The following is a 9,266-nucleotide window of genomic DNA, read 5'->3' as shown; positions in this document are numbered from 1 at the left end:
CACAGACAGTTCCCCTGTTCTCTAGAGTCCCTTCTCCCGGACTGGAGAATGCTGAACTGGAGAGGACCTTAGGAATTGAGCACATATCCTGACTCATTATTTAACGGGATGGGAGGATCAGGCCAGCTCGGGGACCATCTGCTCTGTCCTGTGTTGGCCTGTCCCCAAGGGCTCTGGGCCATATTCTTCTGTAAATCCTCTACCTCATTCTCATGGTTGCCTCTCCCCAACTCTCCTCCAGTTGCTTGTTTCCCCTTTTGCCCAACTTCCAGTCATCTGGCTCCACATGCTCTCAGTTCCATGCTTGGGTGGCAGTGGGCTTAGCCTGAGATGCCTGGACTTCACTCTCACATTGCTTCTCTCATCCTCCAGCCTCTGTGCCCCATGGCCAGTGGCTGAGACAAGAGAAAAGGAGAAAAAGCCGCATGTACAGGGAAGACCCAGGAGAAGAAATTTCTCTAAAGTCCCCTCTAGAGGAAAAGATATTTTTACCTCCACCCCAGTCACTCCCTCTCTTTTGTTGCCTTCTCTTCCCCTTTTATTCATAGCTATAGCTGCCAGCCCAATCCACTTTTGTAACCCAAAAAGCAGACAAAGGCCTCGACCCTCGCCTTCCCAGACACAGTCATGGTCTCATGATCTGCCAACCTAAGCAGAGCTGGCATGTGGGATTTAAGTAGCTCTGTCCAAGCTTTTATAGGAGTCTGCTTAGAATTGTCAGAGTGCAGAGCAGTGTTGTTCCAGATCCCTACCACCCACTTCAGAAAACCCAGATGTGCCTGCCACTCTAGGTTGACCTAACAGTTGTATGCACACGTATGCATGTGTATGAGAGCAACTGACATGCATACCTGGTGGCCTGTGTGGGCCTCCTGAACACAGAACTAAGCACTCGCTTGCTAAGACCTGTGGCTGCTTTTGGTAGAAAAGTGACCCCAGGGCCAGGGGCTGCACCTGGTAGAGACTAGGGTGGGAGATGGATGAGTTTGCAGGAGTACTGCCTGGAAGAGCTGGGAGCACTGGTTTGTGAGCTAAGCAGGGGTTGCTAAACAGCATCGCCACCCCTAACCTCATGGCATGCTGGCTGCTGTCCCCTGCCATCCTCTGAAGCATGTAGTGGGACTATATTTCCTAACAGGAAGCCCGTCAGACTGAGAGGAGGGGAAAGAGAGAGGATTAATTTGTTCCCCACTTGGACCTGAACTTCCTTAGCTCCTCAAAGCTTGGTCTGCTGTTGAGATCTCTGGTGTGCAGGGGTGAACAGCTACCTTCCCTAAACATGTGGTAGGCTATAGAGAGAACATTCCAGGACTACAGGTGACAGTCAGGTGCCTGCCAGAGAGGGACTTTCCAGAGGACAGCTAAGTAAAGGAAATCCTATCTACCTTGTGAGTATATCTGGACTCTTTGCATTTCTCACCACTTCTGTTACTACTACCTTGGTCCAAGCCACCATTATGTTTTGCCTGGATTATTGCAGTCAGTTCCTAACTGCTTCTACTGCTGACCTGCCATTCTCAACATGGCAGTCAGAATGATCCTCCTAAAGTATTATCAAGCCAGTCACCGTAACTCATGCCTGTAATCTCAGCACTTTTGGAAGGCCAAGGTGAGAAAATTGCTTGAACATAAAGATTTAAGACCAGCCCGAAAAACATAGAGGGACCTTGTCTGTACAGAAACTTAAAAAAAATAATCTAAGGCCGGGCGCGGTGGCTCACGCCTGTAATCCCAGCACTTTGGGAGGCCGAGGCGGGCGGATCACGAGGTCAGGAGATCGAGACCATCCTGGCTAACACTGTGAAACCCCGTCTCTACTAAAAAATACAAAAAACTAGCCGGCCGAGGTGGCGGGCGCCTGTAGTCCCAGCTACTCCGGAGGCTGAGGCAGGAGAATGGCGTAAACCCGGGAGGCGGAGCTTGCAGTGAGCTGAGATCTGGCCACTGCACTCCAGCCCGGGCGACAGAGCGAGACTCCGTCTCAAAAAAAAAAAAAAATAATAATAATAATAATCTAGGTGTGGTGGCACATGCCTGTAGTCCTAGCTACTTGGGAGGCTGAGGTGGGAGGATTGCTTGAACTGGGGAGGTTGAGGTTGCAGTGAGCCATGATTGCACCACTGAACTACAGCTTGGGTGACAGAGTAATACCCTGTCTCAAAAAAAAAAAAAAAAAAAAAAGGGATCAGCAGGTCCCATCAGTCTGCTCAAAATCCTTCAGCAGCTGCACATGCCACTCAGAATAAAAGCCAGAGTCTTTACAATGGCCTTATGAAGTTCTGCCTGAATTGGCCTGTTGCTGCTGCTTGGACCCCATGTCCTGTTACTTGCCCTTTGCTCATTCTATTTCAGTTGTACTGCCCTCCTTGTTGTTCCTACAACATTCTAGACTTGTTACCTAGAATAATGTACTTGTTCCCTTTGCCCAGAATACTTTCTCCCCGGCTACCTACAAGCTTTACTTTTACATCTATATCAGGTCTTTGTTAAAGTGTCTCCACCCCATCTAAATTTTCATTCCTTTCACTGCATTCCTTATCCCGCTCCCCTTCATTGTTTTCCTCCCGACCTCTTGTCGCCATCTGACATACTGACATTTTGCTTTTTTATGTTGTTATTACTGTTTAAAATGTAAGCTCCATGGAGGCAGGGATATTTATCTTCTTTGCCGCTGTATCCCTGGCATTTAGGACAGTACCCTGTGTCTAGGAGATGCTAAGACATATTTTCAAATGAATTAATAAATAAGTCCATATTAGTAAATCATTTAAGATTCAACTTAGAAATAATGAACCTTCAAATCCATGAACATGGTAAACCTCTCCACTTGGCTAGATCTTTATTAATCTTTTAGCCATAGTTTGTAGTTTTCAGTGTACAAGCTATTCATGTTTCTTGTTAAACTTATAGATAAGTATTTTAAGTTTTTAAAAATGCTATCACAAATGGTATTTTAAATTTCACATTCCAATTGTTTATTGCTGATGTATAGAAATGCAGTTTGCTGTTGTATATTAATTATTTTGACTTTGTATCCTGCATCTTTGCTAAATTTACTTATTAGTTCTGGTGATTTTTTTGGTAGATTCTGTACGATTTTCTACATATACAATCATGTAGTCTACAAATGAGGAGTTTTACTTTTCTCCTAATTTTTATTATTTTTATTTTCTTTTGTGGTTTTATTTCCCTGGCCAGGAGTCTGGTACAATATGGAAGTGGTAAGAGTGGACATTTTTGCCTTATTCCTGTATATAGGCAAGTGCTTTCTCTCTCTCTCACCTGTCTGTCTATTTCTGTCTCTCTGCGCGCGCGTGTGTGTCCTTACTCTTTAGCAAATTTTTTAATTTTTTTTTTTGAAATGGAGTCTCGCTCTGTTGCCCAGGCTGGAGTGCTGTGGTGTAATCTTGGCCCACTGCAACCTCCGCCTCCTAGGTTCAAGCGATTCTCCTGCCTCAGCCTCCCAAGTAGCTGGGATTACAGGCGCCCACCACCATGCTGGGCTAATGTTTTGTATTTTTAGTAGAGACAGGGTTTCACTATGTTGGCCAGGCTGGTCGCGAACTCCTGACCTTGTGATCTGCCTGCCTCAGCCTCCCAGAGTGCTGGGATTACAGGCGTGAGCCTCTGCGCCCGGCCTTACTCTTTAGCAAATTTACAGTTGCCTGCACTTGCCTAAGCCAAGCTCACAAAGATTTTTCTCCTATGTTTTCTTCTAAAAGTGTGATAGTCTTAAGTTTTTTTTTTTTTTTTTTTTTTTTTTTTTTTTTTTTTTTTTGAGACGGAGTCTCACTCTGCCGCCCAGGCTGGAGTGCAGTGGCCGGATCTCAGCTCACTGCAAGCTCCGCCTCCCGGGTTCACGCCATTCTCCTGCCTCAGCCTCCGAGTAGCTGGGACTACAGGCGCCAGCCACCTCGCCCGGCTAGTTTTTTGTATTTTTAGTAGAGACGGGGTTTCACAGTGTTAGCCAGGATGATCTCGATCTCCTGACCTCGTGATCCGCCCGTCTCGGCCTCCCAAAGTGCTGGGATTACAGGCTTGAGCCACTGCGCCCGGCAATAGTCTTAAGTTTTATATTTGGGTCTATGATCTAGACCAGGAGGCATTTTGGACACTGATGGGGACATTGTTTGTCAAAGTGACAGGGGAGGGGTTTAACCAGCAATGGATTGGCAGGAATGCTAGATGTACAAGAAATACACACACCATAACAAAAAGCCTCATGACTCATATGACCATCAAATGCCCTACCAAACATTTATATAGGCAAAATGTTTATAATTATATAGATATCTATTTAGCTTTCATTTCAAAATGCCAAAAATTTTAAGGAAGATTTCGACAATATTAATAGAATCTTTCCTTTCTTCTCTTAAATCCAAAGTTTTTCCTTAAAAGGTCCTATTTCATTATGTCTTTTAGTATATTTGTGCCTGTGCATTTACATATTGAATTAGATATTTTATTATAAACTCATTTCCTTTCACTTCTTTATAATTCAATTATGGCATTAAATTAATTTTTTAATCTTGTGTGTGTAGCTGGTTATATTATCATACATTAGCAACATGATGAGATTAAAAACATTGAGCTGAGTGAAAAAAGATTGGAATGACATCTATAAAAATACCACTTATTAAAATATTAGCATTTTATAATTAAAAGTTTCAGAAACCTACATACATATTAACTGTACACATCTTACAGTAACACGTAGGGAAAGATGCTCATTACACACATTAGGGAAGAAGAAAATGTGAGTAGGGAATGAGTTACAATAGGAGATAATGACATCACAGGAGAGAAGCCTTGCTCAGACCATCAAGGGGTAGACTTAATCCCCTACCCTGGGACTTGGTTAAAAAAGAAAATATTTTAAAAATTAAATTTGTAGGCCAGGTGCGGTGGCTCAAGCCTGTAATTCCAGCACTTTGGGAGGCTGAGGCAGGCGGATCACGAGGTCAGGAGCTCGAGACCATCATGGCTAACATGGTGAAATCCCGTCTCTACTAAAAGTACAAAAACAATTAGCCGGGCGTGGTGGTGCATGCCTGTAGTCCCAGCTACTCGGGAGGCTGAGGCAGGAGAATGGCAGGAGCCTGGGAGGAGGAGTTTGCAATGAGCCAAGATTGTGCCATTGCACTCTAGCCTGGGTGACAGAGCGAGACTCTTGTCTCAAAAAAAAAAAAAAAAAACTGTATTTTTCAATTTTACCTTAATAAAGCTGTTAAAAAAGAATAAGTTGGCCAGGCATGGTAGCTCATGCCTGTTTTCCCAGCAGTTTGGAAGGCCAAGCGGATGGATCAATTGAGCCCAGGAGATTAGCCTAGGCAACATGACAAGACCCCGTTTCTACAAAAAATAAAAAATTAGCTGGGCATGGTGGCATGTGCCTGTAATCCCTGCAACGTGGGAGGGCGAGGTGGCAGAAGAATGGCTTCAGCCTGGGAAGTCAAGTCTGCAATGAGTTGTGATTGTGCCACTGCACTCTAGCCGGAGTGACAGAACGAGACCCTGTCTCAAAAAAATAGCAGTAATAAATAAAGTTCCATACCTAGGAAGGTGAAAGCAGCAGACAGCCTCATAGGCAGGGCAGGAGGAGGAGGACCTAGGCATTGCTCTGCAACACTCCCAATGTCACCAAGGGGCAGGGGAAGGAAAAAGCAAGCAAACAGACTTGTACATAGATATTCATAGCAGTTTTATTTGTCATAGCCAAGACCCAGAAACAACACAAATGTCCACTTGCGGATGAATAGGTAAACAAATTGTGATATATCCAAAATGCCCCAGGGTGGTATTTCCCCTCCGAGAACCCAAAGTCCATATTTCTTTCTTTTTGTTTTTTGAGACGGAGTCTCGCTCTGTCGCCCAGGCTGGAGTGCAGTGGCCGGATCTCGGCTCACTGCAAGCTCCGCCTCCCGGGTTTACGCCATTCTCCTGCCTCAGCCTCCGGAGTAGCTGGGACCACAGGCGCCCGCCACCTCGCCTGGCTAGTTTTTTTTTGTATTTTTTAGTAGAGACAGGGTTTCACCGTGTTAGCCAGGATGGTCCCGATCTCCTGACCTCGTGATCCGCCCGTCTTGACTTCCCAAAGTGCTGAGATTACAGGCTTGAGCCACCGCGCCCGGCCCCAAATTTCTTTTTTAAATTTTTTTACTTTACTTTTTTGAGACAGAGTTTTTCGCTTGTTGCCCAGGCTGGAGTGCAACAGCGCAATCTCAGCTCACCGAAACCTTCGCTTCCCTGGTTCAAGCGATTCTCCTTCCTCAGGCTTCCAGATAGCTGGGATTACAGGCATGTGCTACCAAAACTGGCTAATTTTGTTTTTTTAGTAGAGACAGGGTTTCACCGTGTTGGTCAGGCTGGTCTTGAATTTCTGACCTCAGGTGATCCGCCTGCCTCGGCCTCCCAAGTGCTGGGATTACAGGTGTGAGCCACCGCACCCGGCCTTGTTTTTTTTTTTTTTTTCCGAGATGGAGTCTCGCTCTGTTGCTGAGGCCAGATTGCAGTGGCACAGTCTTGGCTAACTACAACCTCTGCCTCCTGGGTTCAAGTGATTCTCCTGCCTCCATGGAGCTTACATTTTAAACAGTAATAACAACATAAAAAAGCAAAATGTCAGTATGTCAGATGGCGACAAGAGGTCGGGAGGAAAACAATGAAGGGGAGCGGGATAAGGAATGAAGTGAAAGGAATGAAAATTTAGATGGGGTGGAGACACTTTAACAAAGACCTGATATAGATGTAAAAGTAAAGCTTGTAGGTAGCCGGGGAGAAAGTATTCTGGGCAAAGGGAACAAGTACATTATTCTAGGTAACAAGTCTAGAATGTTGTAGGAACAACAAGGAGGGCAGTACAACTGAAATAGAATGAGCAAAGGGCAAGTAACAGGACATGGGGTCCAAGCAGCAGCAACAGGCCAATTCAGGCAGAACTTCATAAGGCCATTGTAAAGACTCTGGCTTTTATTCTGAGTGGCATGTGCAGCTGCTGAAGGATTTTGAGCAGACTGATGGGACCTGCTGATCCCTTTTTTTTTTTTTTTTTTGAGACAGGGTATTACTCTGTCACCCAAGCTGTAGTTCAGTGGTGCAATCATGGCTCACTGCAACCTCAACCTCCCCAGCTCAAGCAATCCTCCCACCTCAGCCTCCCAAGTAGCTAGGACTACAGGCATGTGCCACTACACCTAGATTATTTTTCTTCGTCTCCCGAAGATCTGGGATGACAGGCATGAACCACCGTGCCCAGCCAGATGTTTAAGTGTATGATATGGTATTGTTATCTATAGGCACAGTGTGATACAGCGGATCTCTAGAACTTAATCTTGCATAATCGAAACTTTATACTGTACCTATTGATTAACGACTATGAATTTCCCTCTTGCCCCAGCCCCTGGTAACCCCCATTCTCCTTTCTGCTTCTATGAGTTCAACAATTGTATATATCTCCTATAAATGGAATCATTCAGAGACAAGCCTTCACTGATGGGCTTATTTCGCTTGGCACAATGTCCTTCAAGTTCATCATGTTGTCATGTATTGCAGAGTTTTCTTCTCTTTTTAAGGCTGAATAGTGTTCTGTTATATGTATATACCACATTTTAAAAATCATTCATCAGGCTCCCTGCAATCCCAGCACTTTGGGAGGTCAAGGTGGGTGGATCACGAGGTCAGGAGATCAAGACTATCCTGGCTAACATGGTGAAACCCCGTCTCTACTAAAAATACAAAAAAATTAGCTGGGCGTGGTGGCGGGCACCTGTAGTCCCAGCTACTTGGGAGGCTGAGGCAGGAGGATGATATGAACCCAGGAAGCAGAACTTGCAGTGAGCCGAGATCGCGCCACTGCACTCCAGCCTGGGTGACAGAGCGAGACTCCATCTCAAAAAACAAAAAAGAAAAAGAAAATCATTCATCTTTGGATGACATTTAGGTTTACCTATTTTGAATAAGTGCTCTAATGAACATGGAGTGCGGTTAGCTCTTTTACATCCTGATTTTAATTCTTTTAAGTAAATAACCAGAAGTGGGATTGCTGGATCATATAGTAGTTCTATTTTTAACTTCTTAAGGAATTTCCATACTGTTTTCCATAGTAGTTCCACCATTTTGTACTCTCACTAATATTGTACCAAGGTTCCAATTTCTCTACATCCTCATAAATGCTTGTTGTCTTTTACAGTTTATTTTCATTTTTTTAAATAATAGCCATCCTGACAGGCTTGGTGGTATCTCATTGTGGTTTCGTTTTGCGTTTGCCTGATGATTAGTGATACTGAGCGTGTTTTCATATATCTGTTGGCCATTCATATGTTTCCTTTGGCAAAACATCGTTTGAGTCCTTTGCCCATTTTTTTTTCTTTTTTTTTTTTTTTTTTGTAGAGATGGGGCCTTCCTACGTTGCACAGGCTGGTCTTGTATACACATTTATGTTGATCTTTTATTCCTCGCAGTAACCTTATGAAATAGTTACTAATTATTAAATATTTTTAGATGAGGAAAATGGGACATGAAGAGGTTAAATAGGTTGTTTAAAATCACATGCAGGTAAATGGCAGAACTGAGATTTACAAACCTAGATGGTCTGGTTTTGGAGTCCCTGCCCCTAACTGTTGCACCATATTGCCTCCCAATGTTTAAAAATTAGGAGATTTCGGCCAGGCACAGTGGCTTATGCCTGTAATTCCAGCGCTTTGGGACACTGAGGCAGTCGGATCATCTGAGGTCAGGAATTCGAAACCAGTCTGACCAACATGGTGAAACCCTGTCTCTACTCAAATACAAAAATTAGCTGGGTGTTGAGGCATCCACCTGTAATCCCAGCTATTAAAGAGACTGAGGCAGGAGAATTGCTTGAACCTGGAAGGCGGAGATTGCAGTGAGCTGAGATCACGCCATTTGCACTCCAGCCTGGGCAACAAGAGCGAAACTCCATCTCAAAAATAAATAAATAAAAATTAGGAGATTTTGTGTTAAACAGTAGAGAGCTGGCTTCTCTTGAAATATCAGAAAGAGAGAGGACACTGGGCCATATCTCCTGTGGTCACAATTGGCTGGTGCTGCATCAGGCCAGCCCCTTAGTGGGGTGGTGGTCTCTGGCTCACCCCTAGCCCCACCAGTCCCCCACTTCCCTGACTCTGAGTTCCTGTTCACTTGACCCAGTTCCTACACTTGTTTGTACCAACAGACATTTTCGTCTTCAACCCCTGGGTTAAGGTTGTATGATAATATTTATAGATATGAATATTTATACAAAGAAT

Source organism: Trachypithecus francoisi, unplaced genomic scaffold (assembly GCF_009764315.1).
Source record: "Trachypithecus francoisi isolate TF-2019V2 unplaced genomic scaffold, Tfra_2.0 Lachesis_group2, whole genome shotgun sequence".
NCBI lineage: Eukaryota > Metazoa > Chordata > Mammalia > Primates > Cercopithecidae > Trachypithecus > Trachypithecus francoisi.
Note: the sequence above shows the minus strand (reverse complement) of the source record.